Source organism: Perissodus microlepis, chromosome 23, assembly GCF_051167445.1.
Source record: "Perissodus microlepis isolate ML-2025 ecotype Zambia chromosome 23, ASM5116744v1, whole genome shotgun sequence".
Classification (NCBI taxonomy): Eukaryota; Metazoa; Chordata; class Actinopteri; order Cichliformes; family Cichlidae; genus Perissodus; species Perissodus microlepis.
In genome coordinates this window covers 1,216,472-1,235,005 of record NC_140482.1, presented here as the reverse complement: position 1 = coordinate 1,235,005, position 18,534 = coordinate 1,216,472, and the positions used below count along the sequence as shown (strand labels likewise).

Sequence of the window (18,534 nt, the reverse complement as noted above, 5' to 3'; positions counted from 1 at the left end):
GCATTTAGCTGCTAGAAAGCTTCAAAGACAGAAAGCTTTAAGGAAGGATACAAGAGCAAATAGGTTAGGTCAGATTTGAAAGCACACACATGGCAAAATTGCAATTCAAATGTATGAATTTAACGATAGCAACGAGAGCTGACTGTGGCAACGTGACATCTCACATAGAGACTTGTTCGCCTCTGCTGATGACACTCAGCGCAACACTCGACGGGCCTTTTTGTCCACCGCTCTTTGATTTTTACTCAGGCAGAAACCTGCATGGATGTTTGCACTGCTGGGGCTGAATCAAGCGTGCACGCTTCAAGGGCTTTATGCTCATCTTTCGGAGCAGAACACCTCTCCATTCACAGTAAGAGTGTGTTCACTTTGAGCTCAGTCGGGTGTGCTGAATATTACATGTAAGCTGTGCTACTGTACATGCTGTACATGCTCAAATCTTAAAACTACTTAGTTTTTTTCTTTGTTATGACCAACTTGCAAGATTAACTCATGACCTAATCTACATGAGTTAATAAATTCCTATGAGCTACGTTATTTTTGTAGACCAGAATGATTACAACACATTTGGAGTTCTTACGCTTTAAGTATTTGGGATTTCTATGCAACAAAAAATTGACAAATTGGACGTTTTCTTAGGGGAGGCGGAAAACGACTGAGATTTGCCTGTGCCCGTGTGCATATTTTCCAGCTTTCTGCAGCTGATTTTGCCTTTTTCAGAAGTCAAAAGAGAGTGATGAATAATTTAAAATTATCCCTTGTGCATGAGCAGTTTCTACACAGTGATGATGATGAATTAGTAAATTTGTTTTCCATTAACCGCAGCAGTGTATGAGGCTTCCTGCATGAGTTATGGGCTTGGGAGATACAGGTGCTGCAAACACTGTGCATCCTGCTGCCTCTGCTCCCTCTCACAATCAAGAGGATAAGGACTGATGATGAAGAGGGCAAATAAAACACTGTGTTGAGCTCGAGAGTTCGAATCTTAATAACTCCTCGAATAAACCATGAAGTTACTCAGGAAAAAAGACAAAATGAAATGTCTTGTGCGTGCCACTTTGCTGTTTCCATGACAACCCGCTCCAACCGGAAGCTTTGAAGCATCATAATTTTATTTTCAGAAGTTTGTTCAATTCAGACATTTCTGTATGTGAAACCTTGGAAACGTGATTTATCACATTACGCGTGTTTCACATCCTGCACATGAAGGTCTGCAGAGATCGGACGATCTATAGCTGACAGCCTCTGCTACTAAAGTTGATAGCGAGCATAACAGAATAACACCCTTCGTGCTAGTCACAGCTCTTTAATGCATCTGACAGTTGATTCTATCAGAACATGAAATTCACTTCAACATCCACACAAGCCGGCGCTAAGACTCTCTGACAGCTTCTATCAACGTCAAGCTCAATCAATAGACTCTGACAGGTGATGGCACGAGGTGATATCCTCCCACACAAAGCAATTAAACCGCACACTTGAATGCGTGCATACGCAGAAAGACACAAGGCCATCTCAAGGTTGGCCGGAAGGGAAGAAAGTTTCACCAAAATGCAACAAGAGTGTCATTTTATAGTGAAAAAACCTTTTCTTCCACTACACTGTTGAGAGCATGGTAGGGTTGTAAGCTTGTGGACACTCGTTATTGATGAGCTTAAAGGAGCAGATTGGATTTCAGCCTCCCCGGGGGAAAGAATCATCAATAAAATTACTGCTGGGAGAAAATATACTCCACCATGCTGAAGCTAAATGTGGCGATTATTACCTTTTAAATTTAGTTATCATATTATATGCTCCCATTTAATTAAGTCACTTATATAATAAGCTAATTAACTTATAAATAACTTGACAAAGTAAAAACAACAATAGCACTTTGCTTCCTGAAATAGACCGGGGATTAGCCTTGACTTCCATGACCTGAATACTATAAATTGTGTTTTATTCATCCATGCTAGTGGTGCAGCCAGATGGTAATGCTTATCTTTTGGATATTAATTTGTTCCAGATTTAAATTATTTAAGAACAGAGTGGATGATGCTAACCGATGTGACATATTCTGATGACTACTGGTGATCCCTTATATGCTTTCTTCACACCAAATTTTACTTGATTAATGCTTTAGTTGATAACCAAATGCCTTCAAAGCTAACATTTTAGCTTCCTCAGATTTCTTCAGGGTTTAGTTCTAAACCAAAACCAAAAGTTGACCTGCTTACACACTACACCGTGACTACTGTAAATGTTATAATTTGAACCAGCCAGGCTTCAGTATGTTATCGTAGTCTGCTGTTGTTAGTATTGATTATTAGCAAAGATTAGCATGCTAACACGCTAAACTGCTGGGGAAAAAGTATTCCTGCTGAACACGGGATTGTCACTATAGCACATTGACATGAGAATTTGTGTTTGCAGCTGATAAAGCAAACTTTCACTACCAGAAACATGATTTGTTCTATGCACAAGTGTAAAAATGTGCACTTCCTGTCACTGTTACAGTTTAAAAGGAATTTTTCTTCTTGCGGAATTTAGAGTAAAATCTCAACTGTAGAAACTAATAAAGGAAAAGCTTGCAAGCGTCATTTTTAATGTTAACTGTTACATATCTCTCTGTTATTGAAGGGTCTTTACCTTACAGTTTAAAGCACCTTTAGGCAACTGTTTTTATGATATATAAATAAAATTTAATTGAATTTAATTACATATCCTTACATATACGTAATGACAAAAAATGTTTAGTGTGACTTTTATTCCACCCCTTGAATAATTATAAAAAAGATTATATACACATATATATATTTTCACAATTTAATAAACAGCATTACTTTACAAAGCTTACACACATTTTTAAAAAACTTCTGAAATAGATTTTATGCACAGCAGTCACACAGTTTTTTGTTTTTCACTGATCTAAAAAGAAATGTTCACTCTGGTCAATGCCCATGTCCCTCTTTAAAAGCTGAGACTCTATATCTGCGTGAACATAACTGAACCATAAGTCTAAGATGCAACTGCTCCCCTCCAAAGAGTGTTGCTGTTGATGAAGACTCTACGTTGCATAACGCAGCGGAGCCTCGTTGCGTAATAGATCCAAATCCTATTAATGTTAATGAAGAAAACGGGCTGATGGAGAAGTGCAGCTGATAAGGCTGGATGGCTCTAAACTCCTGAGCCCAGAAGCAGGCCAGGCCTCAGGGGGCCTGCAATGGAGTCAGTGGTCGATACAATGACAACCAGGAGGTTTAAAAGCTGCTCTCGACTGACACTTCATCCTGCTATAAAATGTCTGTGTCAACAGGCAATTTAGTGTGCAAGTCTTCTGACCTTTCTTTCTTTTTCTTTTTGTTTAATTTGGAAAAGAGAATAAAACCAAAAGCGACGTGATAACCCTGCTTTTTCAAATGCAAATCAAGAACTTCCGGGAGATATTATCGTCCAGGTCTATTCATGGATGTGACCGAGGTGACTTTGTTCATTTAAGGCAAATCCTGAGATAGCGTGATTGGATTTTAAGGCTTATATTCTGCTGTTAACTCTGTATTTTCCTTGGCTCCATGCAGCTTCATGGATGAATTCATAGGTTTCTTTAAACACTGGTCAGGCCGCTTCTTCCGGTCTGCCTCTGGCTATGACTGTTTGTCAGCCTCAGTTTAAAACTGCGCTAATGGGAAACAGACAGGCCAGAGTGGTCAGCTCAAGCCAGCCCTAATGGAAATCAATGGGCTATTCATTAGAGTAGAATTTAGGTGAAACACCGAGGCTGGCCCATCTCTCTTGTTTTATAGCTCGCTGCATCCATCTCTGCCTTCTTCTGGTCTTCGACTGAAATATGACTGCACGCCCATGCAGCACTTACAGTGAGCCAGCTGGAGTTAATCGCTGAGACAATATGTTACGCTCCCGCTACGATGCTGCATCATATATCACCTCAACAATCTCACACCAAGGATGACGCATCAGTTTGTGGGGACATTTCACAGGCTGTCTGTGAAGGTGCCCCACCAATAAGTAAGAACAAAAGACTTTCTGCTAATATTGTCAAACAACAGAGCAGCAAATAATATGACAGTCAAAGCTGCAACTGAGGATTAACATCCCCCTACTGTTAATAAGCTTGTTTTCCTTCCAAGTGAGCCTACAGTGCAAAACTATACCTTTGTGGCTGCTGGTAAGAGTTAAGAGAAAGGATGATAATAGACGCCTGCTCTTTTTGCTTTCTGCACAGAGCGAAGGCTAAAGACACAGGGATAGAATAAAAGAGTTGAAGGCAGCATAAAGTCAGGAGTTTCAGGAAAAAAAAGGAAAAGGGTGAATGGAGATGAAGAGCAGGGACAAGATGGATAAAAGCAAGCAGAGGAACAAAGGGATGAGTAAGAAAAAGGAAAGAGAGAAGGAGGTGAAGAAAGGGAACGCGAGTGAGAAACAACAGAGAGAAGAATGAGAAAGAGTAAGTGAAAAGCAGTTCTTGGCCCCAGGGCCGGCAAATGGCAGTTGCTATAGCAACGTGTTACCCGCGACCCAGTTCAGCGGTAGCGTAGTCCTTAGCAGCCGCTGCGCTCTTCTCACACGTACACTCAGAGTGATGTAGCCTGAATCAAAACCCAGAGATCGGTGCTTTAATGGAAGTCAAAACAAAAATAACAACCAGCTGCAGGACGTTAAAGCAACTGAAGCTATAACACAGGAAATACGGAGGGAAGGCAATATCTGGTTTACTCTAAAGTCACTTTTTGGGAACTGGGTCAAACAGAAATTGCAGTATTGGGCAAGTAGGAATAGTATACTGTTAGTACATGCCACAAAAAGTCACATAGACTGCTGATGTGGAAGTATCGTGCCCCACTCACACATGTTATAACTTATAACTATTATAACTACTGACCATGATAAGCTTTCATGGTCTGAAGTTACACCTTTCATTAAGTGATGCAGGAAATTCAGCTAACAGATGCTTCACCAGGAACTAGTTAAAGCTTAGTTTTCTGAAGTGGACGTACATGAGATGCTCGTCTATATTCGTGTGTATTAATGACAGTGAGTGACTGCTGGCAAGCCCCCAGTTTAGAAAAGCATGAGCTGCAGCAGTAGATGTGCAGCCTTAAAGAGTATTTTAAGATTTTGAATATTTTCAGTTTTGCAGTCTCTTATGAAGGGAAACTGAAGCCATTATGTTCTCCAAAGATGTCTCTGACCAAAACAGCGCCTTTTCTCCAACAAATCATGGGAGTTGACAGTCAGCTGCTACATCTGTTTGTGTTACAGCGGGACATTAATGTGGATTCATTCTAACTATTTCACTATTTCAGCACATCCTTAAATCGGATACTTGTGAGGTAAAAGTGCCTCTATCATCACGAAAAGCTTGAAAGCTGGTGATGTAAAAACTTCCACTACCCACCATTTGCCTACTGTCAGTGTAAAGCAATGCAAATATTTTAAAAGTGGGGCACACCTACCACCATCAACTGCAGCTAACACAGCAATCAACAGGAGGTTTCTGGTGCAGCACCAACAATAACCAGCAAAGAGTTGCCAACTGGTAATACACCAAGAGTGCACATTTTCCCCAAGGAACCACAGGTTATGAGGGTTTCACCAGCTGGTCTCTAGGCCCGTGTGGCTGAGGCCTTAAATATTTAACAACAGTGGCATTTCTTCATCCTCATTTCAGGTTTTCTGAACAGTTAGCCTTGTTTTAGAACCAAAGCCTTATTTTTTTCATCAAATTCAAACCCAAGTCTTATTGGACAAGAGAGCCTTTGAGGCTCTTTGACTGGATAAATGAGGCCTGGCACGCAGTAGATGTGGTTGGAGACAGAAGCTGTCACAGATTGCTGACATCTTTTGTGGTTACGCTCCGCTTCCTGTCAATCACCTGACACCCACGACACAAAATGAAGAGTGTTTGCTATGAAATAATCCCTCAAATACACTTCGCATTATAAACTTTGTCACATTTTGTAGCATTTGGTTTTAATAACAGACATCTAAGTAGATATGAAGGGAAAAATAACTGAGGTCAATATATCATTGTTTTCTCAGTCGGTAGCAGGATCTGCTAATGTCTAGTTAATATTGCCTAAATTTATGCACTATATTTCTCTGGCTACATTGATTTCTGTGCCGCCGTGTCTATAAATCAGATTTAAATATAAACTGAGAGTAAAGGCATCCCACTGTTCTGATAGTTAATGATTTGCCATAAACCTAGTGGCACAGCATGATTATTGCCAACTGTGAGTGCGCACAGTGCATCTGCCAGGAATAACAGCGTTATTAAAGCTTTGTGAATATTTCAGCGGCCGATCTGGCCACTGCCTGAGGCTCCATTCAAATTTAGAAGTGTTGTATTCATTATGGGGCAATTTCCTAACAGTGCATTATGGGTAGATTCCCACAAGAGAGAAGAGAGTGGGAAAGGTGTGGGAAAGTGAAGGAAGAAAAAAGAGATGGGAGGGGGGGATGGATGACTGCGCCTCCTCTGGTGGAGATGAAAAAAAAAGCCCCATCTGCTCAATGGCTGCAGACACCCGGCACAGCCACGCACAAACTCGTAACTACAGCTTGGGAGATTTCCATTGTTCCACTTTGTGGAGAGGGATAAAATGTTCTTCAGAGCTTCTTCAAAACTGCAAAAGAGAACATCAAAAGCGCAGCATTACGAGGCCAAGAAAACGAGATTGTTCAATTTGCTTTTTCTCAGTATTTTCTTTAACCAGTTTTTTCCACCAACATTATTCACTAAATCTGGGAACACGGCTACATCACCGCAACAAAAAAGAAACATGAACAGTTGGATAATCAGCCTGGTTGTAAGGAAGCCAACAGCTAGGCCAGATTATGCACATTGGCACAAAGTTGCAAACGCTGATTGGTTGCAACCATTGTGATGTGCCAGTAATGTTCTGGGTAAACATTTTAATAATTCTGACTATAAAATGTTATAAAAAAATTACCGTGAGAAATTCCTGGAGCCCAGACAGTCTTCTACAAAGGATCTGTCTACACAACAGCAGCAATGTCAGTCCTTTCAGTGTCTACCTGTGATTGAATCAAGCACAGTGCTGGGTGTAGGCCATATGCATTTTGTCTGAGGCCATTTAAGTGGTTATGCAGATAAAAATGTTAAAAAGCAGAATTTAGGGTATATTTCTTGCACTTTTAGCAACTGGATTGATCAAAAAGACAGCAGATGATAAGCTGTCATGGTCCTGAATCTAAAGATAATCAGTATACTGTGGTGTAGATGCAAATAGAAGCCAAAACAATTACTCACTGCAATTAATTTTAATCAAATTTGACTAATATACTATAAACAGGACTATCTGCATTCTCTCATCTCTGTAATAAAAAAATAATTATCTCACGGCTTATCTGGCAGGTTATTAGCACATACACAGTTGCTGTATCTGCATGATTTGTCAGATCCGTCTTCTGCAGACCGTTCTGTGCAAAGAAACAACATGAAAATACTCATTTTGTTTTATTTTCTTTCAATTTTCTCCTCATTTTGCCTCCATCTGTCACTGATCTTACAACGACACTTTGAAGTTGTTTTCGGTTGCTTTTCAGAACAATAAGAAACAAAGCAGCACATAATGGTTTACCCGCAAAAAGCCTGTAATTCGCTCAAAACGTTTCACTTATTGCTCAAAAGAAAACATTTGTTTCCGTGAACAAATCAGTGTCAAAACCTTGACAAATGTACCATCCTGTCAGTGCAACAGAGTTGAGTTTAAGTAGTGTGGTTGTTAGAGCCACTGCCTCAAAGCAAACAGGTCCTGGTTTCAACCCCAGGCTGGCCTGGGCTTTCCGTGTTGAGGTTGCATGTTCTCTCTGTGCTTTTGTGGGCACAAATCCTCTAGCTTCCTCCCACAGTCCAAAAACATGTGTGGGTAAAGTGGTGTTTCTAAATTGGGTGAGCATAAATGTCTGTCAGACTGGCATCCCGTCTTTCCACCCCTTGACAGCTGGGGTAGACTCCAGCTCCCCTGCAGCTCTGAACTGGAAAATCCATGGATAGGGCTTTTCTGATGAGGGGTTTCGTCCTAAATTCTAACAGCAAGAAGTTACATATCACCTGTGTGTGGTAGAGCAACTATTAGACATCTTTCATTTTTGTTTTTTTCTTTTCAGCATCCCGATGACTTGGTCACATCAGGTCATGTTTGCAGAAAAACAAAATATGCATGACGGATTCTAACAACTGGCTTAATCATTGTGCGTTAATGGACTTACCCAGAAGACGTCTGAGTATGTTCAACTGAGAAGGACATGAAATCTCATATGTGGAAAGTGTGGACTGCTAACAAGCATTTGCATTTAGTTCAAAGGAATGATAAGTTCCTGATGTTGGAGATAGTTTCTGATCTTTTGATTTCTGTTCTGAGGAATGTACCAGCTTGTACCTGATTAAAAGGACGTGCTGGTTTTTTTTTTTTTTGCTGTTTTATTTCCCACGGTACATAACTGACCCAAATCTTCTGTTTGTGAGAAACCCTTGGCTGATTTTGCAGAATTACGAAGGGCCACTGGGTCAGCATCTGTCCTGGCGTAACTGAGCTTGATGGAGCGTGCGACGCTCAAATCCCGTTCTCGGCACTCCGCTGCGTGATCAATACTTTTTTATCCCGCTGATCTGTGCCGTGTTCATTCCCCTGCAAAGCTCTCTCTTTCAGCAGTCAATCTGAGCTAAACGCTGCCAGCTGGGAGAGAGAGAGAGAGAAGCAAGTCCCAAGACACACATAGCAAACACACTTACCCATGTTAAAATAAATTCTACAGAAATGCCTACACAGATGGGGCGCACATGAGAGCGGATGCTCACACAGATGTAGAGCAAAACACACAAACTGTCAAAATCAGCTTGTTGCCAGTTTCCATCCAAACCACCACGGTTGACACTGACGCTTCCAAAAAGATGACACACCAAGAACAAAAATAATGAGCAACATGAAGTTTAGGACCCCTGATTTATCTTCAGGCAGTCACGTCATTTGAAGCGTTTCATTGCACAATATGATGAAAGAACACTGTATTCCTCTGGGGCTATTTGGCATAATGAGGCGAGTGCAATTAACATGCACAGCACTAAAGGAGTTCATTTAAAAGCACCTGCCTTAAGCGTGCAGTGACACGATTTAAAGCCTGATTGCAGATAGTTCACTGACCTCATACCCAGTGTGAAAACTACTTAAACCGCTCTCCATTGTCTCCTATCGTCTCGTATTCAGAGGCAGGGTCACCTGTCCTGAGCCACCGTCTGCTGGCTCAGTGGAGCGCAGTCAAAGCTATTACTTTGAGTCTTGTTCCACCAAAATGTAAAATGGCCCCTCTGGCCAGAAGTGCGGTGCCATTGGAGTGAATGGCTCAGCGGTTACGCAACCAACTTGGCTAATGTCACTTTCCCTGAGACGTCAAAGAAGTCAGTGGCCCTCCCCTGGCCCATTCGCCTCTCCTCCAACTCGCCCTCCTCCCCCTCGATGTGATCATGAAGATTCACTTTCAGCCGCCTCAGGGACTCTCCGCACGTTAAGTCTGTGTGTGTGGCACAAAGGCACCACTGAGCATGAACTTTAAAATATGAGCTACGAGTCTCATTTACTATAACACAAAAGCACGTTCTGCGGTGGCTGACTTCACATAGTTACATCTCTTATACATATAAAAAGATCTTAAAAGGCTACGAGATGAATCGTACATAAAAAAGCAGGACTGAGACTCTTGCCTGAAATCGAGCCACAGAATGACCTACACATAACTCAGGCGAGTCACTTGTTGATGTCAGCTGTGGCTAATGATCACAAGCGCTAATCAGCGTCAGGAATTTTATTAGGTATGGATGAGAGAAGCAGATTGGACATCAGTGGGTGATGGACGGGGGCCAGAGGAGGTTGGCATCACTCAGGAACAAGACATGCTGCGCCAACCTGCCACTTGCTGCTATTCATATACTCACTGCAGTCTGGGATTCAAACATAGATGCAGTGTTGGAGGGTGATGTGTTCAGACTACAGTTTTTTTTGCACTAGCAGGGGTATTTGTTTCCAAATTCTAGCAATCTGTTGCTTCTTGCTAGGGCAACACAGTTATAGACATCAGCGGTTTGGGTGTAATTTTGTTTTTAATTTAGTCCTCAGTTAGAATGTTAGAATTAGCTGATAATGTTGGTTAATGTTGGCATGATTGTGAGGCTAATGCGAGCTAAGAGGTCCGTCTTCCACAGTAGGAAGTAGCTAGCTGTCTTAGAAAGGCCTGCACCTTCACTAATATTTACACACCACTTTGCATTCATTCATTCATTATAATTAATCTGTGGTTCTCTTTCACAGTGTGTCTTTTGACCCCTCATCTCAGACCAATTGTACCAGATGGCTGCCACTCACTGATTCAAGTGTTTGCTCATAGAGGGTCGTCTGATTGTTGGGGTTTTCTATCTATTATTGTAGGATCTTTACTTTAAAATATAAAGCTCCTTGATGCAACTGTTGTTCTGATTTGGTGCTGTATAACTAAAATTGAACTGAATTGGTGTTTGTGGAAGAACTGGCCCTAGTAGGACCTCATCCAGGGAATTTCTTTGGGATAACAAGGTATTTAATGCGAGGTAGGTAGCATACTTTAGAGTAAGAAGAAAAGCTAAGAATGGTAGGATGTATACTGTTAAACATCACCATGAAAAACATAATATTCAAGATGCAGTCGGAACAACAAAAACCAGTGCAACCATGATGATGATAATAATGAATTTTAGGGTTTTCCGTACAGGTTTTTGGGGCAACAAATTTAACCTCTTAAGCCCCAAGCCTAACAGATCTCCTGCCTTTTGCCCCCGTATCAGGGGGCGTTGGGGCTTAAGAGGTTAACTGTGACTCCCAAGATCCATTTTAGAAAGCAAACATGGCATTTACTTAAAAGACCAGTTCACAGAATAGTTGCAGACAAACTGTCTGATGACCAATTTTATATGACACACAAGGGAGGACGGCTCCATGCTTGTTTATGCCAAATTCTGATCCTACCATCTGAATGCTGCAGCAAAATTTGAAAGTCATCAGACCAGCCAACATTTTTCCAAACATCTGTTTTTAGAAGTGACACCCAGCGTGGTCTTCTGCTGCTGTAGACCAAAATTGTAAATGAAATGCTCTTCTGCATGCCTTGGTTGTAACAAGTGGCTATTTGAGTTACCTAATGCCTTCCAATCAGCTTGAAGCAGTCTGGCCATTGCCCTCTGACCTCTGGCATCAACAAGACATTTTCATCCAGACACCTGCTGCTCACTGGATATTTTCTCTTTTTCTGGCCATAAACCCCAGAGAGGTTTTGTGGGTAAATCTCACCAGATCAGCAGTTTCTGAAATACTCAGACCAGCCTGTCTGGCACCAACCATGTTCAAAGCCACATAAATCACCTTCCCCCAAGTGCTAACTTCATAGTCATGTTAACTGTTTCTGAATGCATTAACTTGCTGTCATATGATTAGCTGAATGAAATTATGGCACATTCTCAAGTTTAGTTTAGTCATTTTGGGCAAATTTACACGCTGATGTAGAAAAATCTCCTAAATCATCTACCTGATGTCCATATTTTAATAATTAAAAAGACTGGACCTGCCACTGTAAGTCACACAATAAAAACTAAGCTGAAATGAGTTAACCCACTCCAGAAACCAAGTGAAATTAAACTAACAATATTAAAACTCTGTTGACATGTTGTAAAACACCATGCTTTCTTTTTAAAACTCCTTTGTGACGCAGCGAATACAAAGATTCCTTTTAAGGTGAGAAACAAAAGGCTCTTTTAAAGGGAGTTTCCTCAGTGCAGCGCGCTTTCATGCAGACAATAAATAGCAAGGCACTCTAACACTACATAGTCCTTGTTTTGTGTGTACACACAGAGATCAGAGCCAAATAAAAAAAATGTGACCACAGTGCAGGGACCGAGAGTAAGAGCACAATGGTGCACCACACGGTCTCGCCCACATGTGTGTACAAAAATAGAGCTTTTCCTTTAGTGCAAGCGAAGCACTGACACAGACATTCCCCTCAACCACTCCTGGTCATTGACACGTAAACAAATACAAGCGCACACACGGACACACACACACATATCCAGATGGAGGCTGACAGCATGCTTTGGGCAAATGGCTTCAAATGAGGAACACATGAGCCTCTCTCTGTGTGACGGCTTTCACATGCTCCCACAACCTCACACACCTCCGGGGCGGGAGGAGGATAGGCGAAGGGTGTGTGCGCATTAGTGTAAATGTGGGAATGAGAGAGAGGGAAAAGGACAAGACAAAGAGGAGAAGAGAGGAGACAGAAGAAGAAGAGGAGAGAAGCAGAAAAAAAAAGATAAACGTGGCACTTAATGACAAATGAATCAGTGGGAACAGTGAAGATGCCAGAGCACATGGGGTCAGATTTGTCAGAGGGATTTTGAAAGCATTTAAAGACAGAATCACAAGTGTAGTTTGTGTTTTGCACAGAAAAAAAAAGATTTTCCTTTAGTTTTGCTGATTCCTTGCATGCAACATTGACCTGATAGCATAGCAAATCACCGGCTACATAAAAAATGCATGTAAAATCATCCATTTATGGATATTTTGAAGCCTCAACTTTGGCGTCTTTGACTATCTTAGGAGGATCTGACTGAGAAACCAAGCACACAGGACGCTTCTGTGACAGAGAATCACACGGTAGCCAGATCTTGTCTATTTGACTAAAATGGGACCATATTTTCATGTGTCGCCAAATACAGAGTTTAAACTGGCGATAGAGACCATAACCCCATAAGGAACATTCCTGCTGTGACATTAAATCAAGTGGGAAAAAGAGTCATTTTCCCATGCACTTCTATTCTTTTTTTGCAACCAGAGGAGTCGCCCCCTGCTGGCCATTAGAAAGAATTAAGGTTTAAGGCACTAGCAAATAAGATTTCACTTTTTAAAAGACAAACTATACTTCTTAAGTTTTTCTCATTTGTCTTTGATGCTTGTCTATATAAATAAATAAAGCCTTGAATCACTATTAATGTAACTTGTCCTTGTTTTAACCCTGTAAATCCTGAACTATGAAATAAACTTGCGCGTTTACTGAACTTTCTGACAAATTTAAAGTCATACTGATGATGTAGAGGTCTCAAAAATTCATATTAAATATGATGCAGTTGGTGTTACAGGTTCATATAATATTTTTGGCATTGATGAACAAACAGATTAAAAGTTCACAAGGACATAACTACATATAGTTGATGTGTGGGAGCTTTTTTCTTTTTTGTCTGCCATAAAAAGCAAGTAAAGGGAGTAAAAGCCTTAGTGAGAGGAGGCTGTTTGTAACAAAGTCAAGTAGGAGACCGATTCCAGCTCAGGCGAGTCTGTGCATTCGAGTAGACGTGGGTGTGTGTGAGAGAAAGAGCGAGGTTTGCATTTGGCCGGACTGTTAGGTGTCAGCTCCCAGTTTAATGGAGACTGAATCACTGTGTCAAAGCACCGATAAAGGAAGCAGCACCTGGCTTACACCAACACATGTCTCAAAAAATATTCATATCAATGTAACTTTGGTATATCGTGACCTGAACTTTATCTAATTTCTACTTTGCAAGAGAGAAAAATATTGGGATGCTCCACAAAGCTGCTGAAGATAAATGCGTGTAGGCCGAGTGATGAATTTACCAGTTTCCTGCCCTGAAGACAAATATAAGCGCTGAATAATGAGTGGCTTTCTGGTAAATCTTACTCCTTCACAAGTGTGGAGAGGAAGCTTCTTAAGATTTATGTGTGTGTGTGTGTGTGTGTGTGTGTGGCAGCAGAGCTTTGATTTGGTCTGTAAAGTGGATTACAAGGCAGAAAAAGACTGAACACAGGCGGCATGCTCCTTCAAAAAAGGAGCAAAAATCTCCATTGGATGTATATTTACTTGGCAAATAAATCCTCTGTTGGTGCTTTATATCTACACATAAATAAAAAATGAGAGGTCAAGAGAGGAGCCCGAACTTTTTAATATGACATTAAAGAATAGCTTGATTGAGATGTAGTAAAGAAAGCTGGGGAGAGAAACTACCCCGATATTCACGAGAAGCACAAACCAAATGTCAGCAGGGAGAACAGCCCCGCCCGACTCCTCACCGCCGCCTCACCTGATTGAGGATCATCAAACAGAGGTTGGCCTTTAAATTCAAGGTGTCAGCCTGGGCTCAGCTGGACTGTAGCACTGAAGCTTTTTTTCTCCAGTGACCCCTGTCTGCCCCCCTTAACCCCCCCCCCTCCAAAAAAAATATACACGTATAAGGCCAGGATGTCATCACACCTCACAGTGGTTATCTTCCTCTTTGTGCAACCTTGCTGTCACTTTATGAATAAAACTGAAGCATATTTTCAGATTGTTATTTTTGTGATGTAAAAATGTGTTAAAAATGAGCAAATTGGCATTACTGGCACTGCCTTTACTTGGTGCCGGATCCATACAAAAAATTTGCAGTATCACACAGTCTCTGATTGGATGCCCGGTCGATGGTCTTAGAAACCAGTTCTTACTGCATCCTGGATGAGCTTAGTGCAGCAAAGCAGCTCTCTGCCTGCAGCAGGGCCTGCTTAGAGTGACTTTTCAGCTCAAAGAAGACTCCTAGAGCAGAAAGAAAACTAGTTATGGAGTCTGTCGACCATGGGGCGAGAGATTCTCTAGGAAACATGTGACAGGAAGGGCCAGGACTGGTTGTTTAGCGGAAACAGAACTTTCAAAATAAGAGTGAAAGGATTGAAGTGAATTGATTTGATTTAAAATAAATTTTATTTAATTTTTTTCTAAAATGAGCTGTCACATCTGGCTAGATTCTCGCTGTCCTGGATTCTAGGCAAGAAAAGGAGCTTTTTGAAATTCACAAAGACATGCAGACCCTTCAGTCTGCTTTAGCGCGAGAGTCTTGTAAGATTCAGAATTTTTAAATGCAGATGCGGGTAAGACAGCAGAAAGCAAAAAAAATTAAAAAACAAACAGCCTGATTAAGAGGAACTCGCTTTGTGCTTCAGAAGCTGCAGCAGCAGCTCTGCCCTTCCATGCAGAAAATTCGACTAAACCTGTATCCTTCCAGACAATGATGTAATCTCTTACAGTTCTGATCTGAACATCATAACCAAAGACGGCGAGCCGGCACTGGGTTATGTAAGAGCAGGCCTGCACGCACACACAAGCAGGGGAGGGAAGGACGGTGTGTGTGTGTGTGTGTGTGTGTGTGTGTGTGTGTGTGTGTGTGTGTGTGTGTGTGTGAACAGGCCAAGCATTTACAACAAAGGGCAGGACAGAAGCAGCAAGTTGAAATGCGCTCTGGGGCACTTTCAAGCGCTTAAAGCCGCTTCAGGGAGTCACATTAAAGGTAAAAAAAAGGTTTTTAAAAAAGAGATGCTTGCTTTCGCTAATCAAACTGTCTCAGCCTAATGAAATCTGATATAATTGCACCTCAGAGAGCATAGATGATGTCTTGTTATCTGAGCTCAGAGCACCTCAACGCACAAACGCACACGCACAGATTAGAGATTATAGGAAGCAATCAAGCAAAAGGATCAATCCGAACCCACCAAAACGCCACCCGCCACCCACCCCCTGATTATAAACCACGTCTGTGTTCTGTGTTCATTTTCCAGTTTGTAATTACTCTCAGCGAAATGTCACACAGAGACCCTGCAGACACAATGAAGGTTCAACTAAGAACAAGACTCTGTTTACCATGATTGGCTAATGGAGCTGAAGCTAAGGGAACATGTAGCTAATGGAAGCAAGTAATGTGAAGAGAAATAATCCAAAGTATGTGCTAAAATATCATACTTATGACTCAGTTCACTTATAATATTCTAAGAATAACCAAAACTAGACACACCATGAAAGCCAGCTGCTTCACTGCTTCCTGTCTTCATGCTAAACGCTAACTGACAGACTTGACTTTGTCAAGAAAGTTTTAAAAAATTATATCTACAGAACTTTTGAGCATGAAACTCAAAATATTTACATTATGGACAGATTTTTAAATTGTAATGTTTTCACTTTGTCTCTCTTTGTCGCAAAAATGATCCTAAAGACATACATACTGTATATAAAAGATGGACTTTGGTTAGCATAGTTTTGGAACGGATGTTAAATGGGTGGGTTTAACTCAGGCTCAGAAGGATGCTGTGTGCTCATTCAATAGTAACTTGTCAGTCACAATGTAGAACCCACTCAAACATATCCTTCTTGGTCATCTCTTTGGACAGAAATAAGGGGCTAATTTAAAAAATGAGCATTATGCTGTATTCAATAAAACTTTAAATTAGTGCTTGAGCCCATAAACTCATGAGAAAAAAATTTCCTGAGGTCACAGGTCAAGGCAACAAACGGCAGTTTCCCTTTTGCCTTTTATACAATTGGAATTCCATCGGAGCCGCCCTCTGCTGGCCGTTAGAAAGAATGCAGGTTTAAGACACTTCGTAAATCCGTCTTTTATGTACAGGTGGAAACGCCTGCTATAATAAGAACTATCACAAAGATGCTGTTCGAGCTATTTGGTGGGAGCTGGCTGTCTCCGTTGGGGTGGAGGCCCCCATTGCTTTTGCAGTGTATTCTATTAGGTAGCACTTAGCATTCATTTAGATTTTCACGAAATGTGTCCATTATATTGAGAGGATGTTACAATGAAAAAAGTGTAAGCCTCTACAAAGAGAAAAAACTCTACTTTTTGTTGCTCTTGCTACAATTTCCTGTTACCCACGGTGCCACAATGGATGTAACCGCAATCAGCTGACATAAGCAGTTCTTTAATCAGTCGTTTAAAACTAAACACGAAGAATCCGCTGCAGAAATAGGAACTCAAGCATCACAATTTAAGCACAAATCCTGCCTTGAGCCTCCGACTGTGACACCAAGCATCTGGGATTGTTTAAGTGTTTACTCCAAACTTCGTACATGTGCTTCCTGATTCAGAAATGCTGGCACACACAGACACAAGCGCCTTACACGTCAGCGCTCGCCTTGTTGCCCCAACTTTAAGTCTTCAGCTTCTTAAGGGATGCTACAAGCTTATGGTCACATTCCAGATGTCAAAGGCACACACAAATGATTACACCGACAAATAGGCCATCCTCCAATCTGGTCTATTTTGGGCCACTGGTGTAGGTGGACTTGGTTGCGCAACATCACACCTGGAGCACAGCAGCCGAGGCTGCAGAACTGGGAGAAAGCAGCTGTGTTATAATTACGCTAATTCAGAAAATAGTCATTAATGAATTCAAGGGCTCAATCGATAGCTATAAATATGGCTCTCTATCTTTAGAGGCCTTTAAAGAGGCTTCGCCCACTCTCGCAGCTGAAGTCACACAAAAGGCTCTCATTGGACATGGGCGTGCGCGTGACAGGATGCCTTGGGAGAAGATGATGTAATATCTTTTTGAAACATCACTGTTGAGGGACACCCCACTCTTTTGAACTTTACGTCACAGACAAACGGTGACCCAGCAATATCACCGAGACAGGACCAAGGAATAAAATAGAGTTCCAGCAAAACCACATAAACTTACTGACAGAGTATGTGCTTCTAGTTTAATTTCCAACTAGGAATAAAGATTTCCTTCCAAACTTACCGAATCCAATCTAATACTAAAAGTACAAATGTAAATATTTGCTTCCAATCTAGTCATTTTTAGCCTGTTTTATACATGCTGCAGAAATATATTTATGTTTTCAAGCATAAACACTTAAATTCTGAGATGGGTTCACACACAACTGTGAATGCAATCTGCAGAAGACACTGCATGGCGCTGTGAGGTGAGTGTCTGTGCAAAGCCCTCCGGGCGTATGCACTCTGACTTGGTGTCACCTATCCTCCTCTCTAAGGAGGCCTAAGGGCAGGATGTCTGATCAGCTGAAACACAACCCTTCCCCAGGTGTAAACATAAAAAAAGGTGTTTATCTTTAAAACACCCATCACTGACTAAATTACGACTTACACCTCAGACTGTTTGTGCTGCACATTCACATTTTAGTAAGTCTATAATCACCACGGCCTGTTTTCAGCTGCCCCCAAACTGCAGGATGTGATTTGTACTACCAGGCCACAACGAAAACAAATCAGTCACATCCACTCTGTATGGACGTCGAGTCCTCCGACGCACAAAGAAACGCCTACACAGAGTCAGTATGAGCAACAGTTTGAGCACGATTTTGAGGGAAAAATATCTAATTGCTTGCTTGTCTTTGACAGGTGACAGGCTGTTTGCACATTTGCGCCTGTAAATTAATTCCATGTGCATGTAAAGGTCTAAATGTATTTTAACCACTGAAGGTGTGAGATACATTGTTGCATTTTCATTGTATTATATAAAAACGAGCATGGCGCAGGGGTCCAAATCGGCATGCGTGCATCACACAGAGGCTCTGTTTCGAGTGCGCCTGGGTTCTAAATAATGGACGCGACCATCTTTTTGCGCCAACAGGATCATTGATTGTTTCGTAGCCTCCAGTTCGTCTAATAAAAGCTGATTTTTTTACTATTATTTTTTAAAACAACAA

General features: G+C 41.4%; 1 protein-coding gene across 2 annotated transcripts in view; it reads right to left on the bottom strand.

Moving 5' to 3' along the window:
- Positions 1-18,534, bottom strand: part of LOC146360636 (neuronal membrane glycoprotein M6-b-like) — a 46,915-nt gene that overhangs the window by 10,518 nt on the left and 17,863 nt on the right. The gene's annotated exons all lie outside the window — the stretch shown is intronic.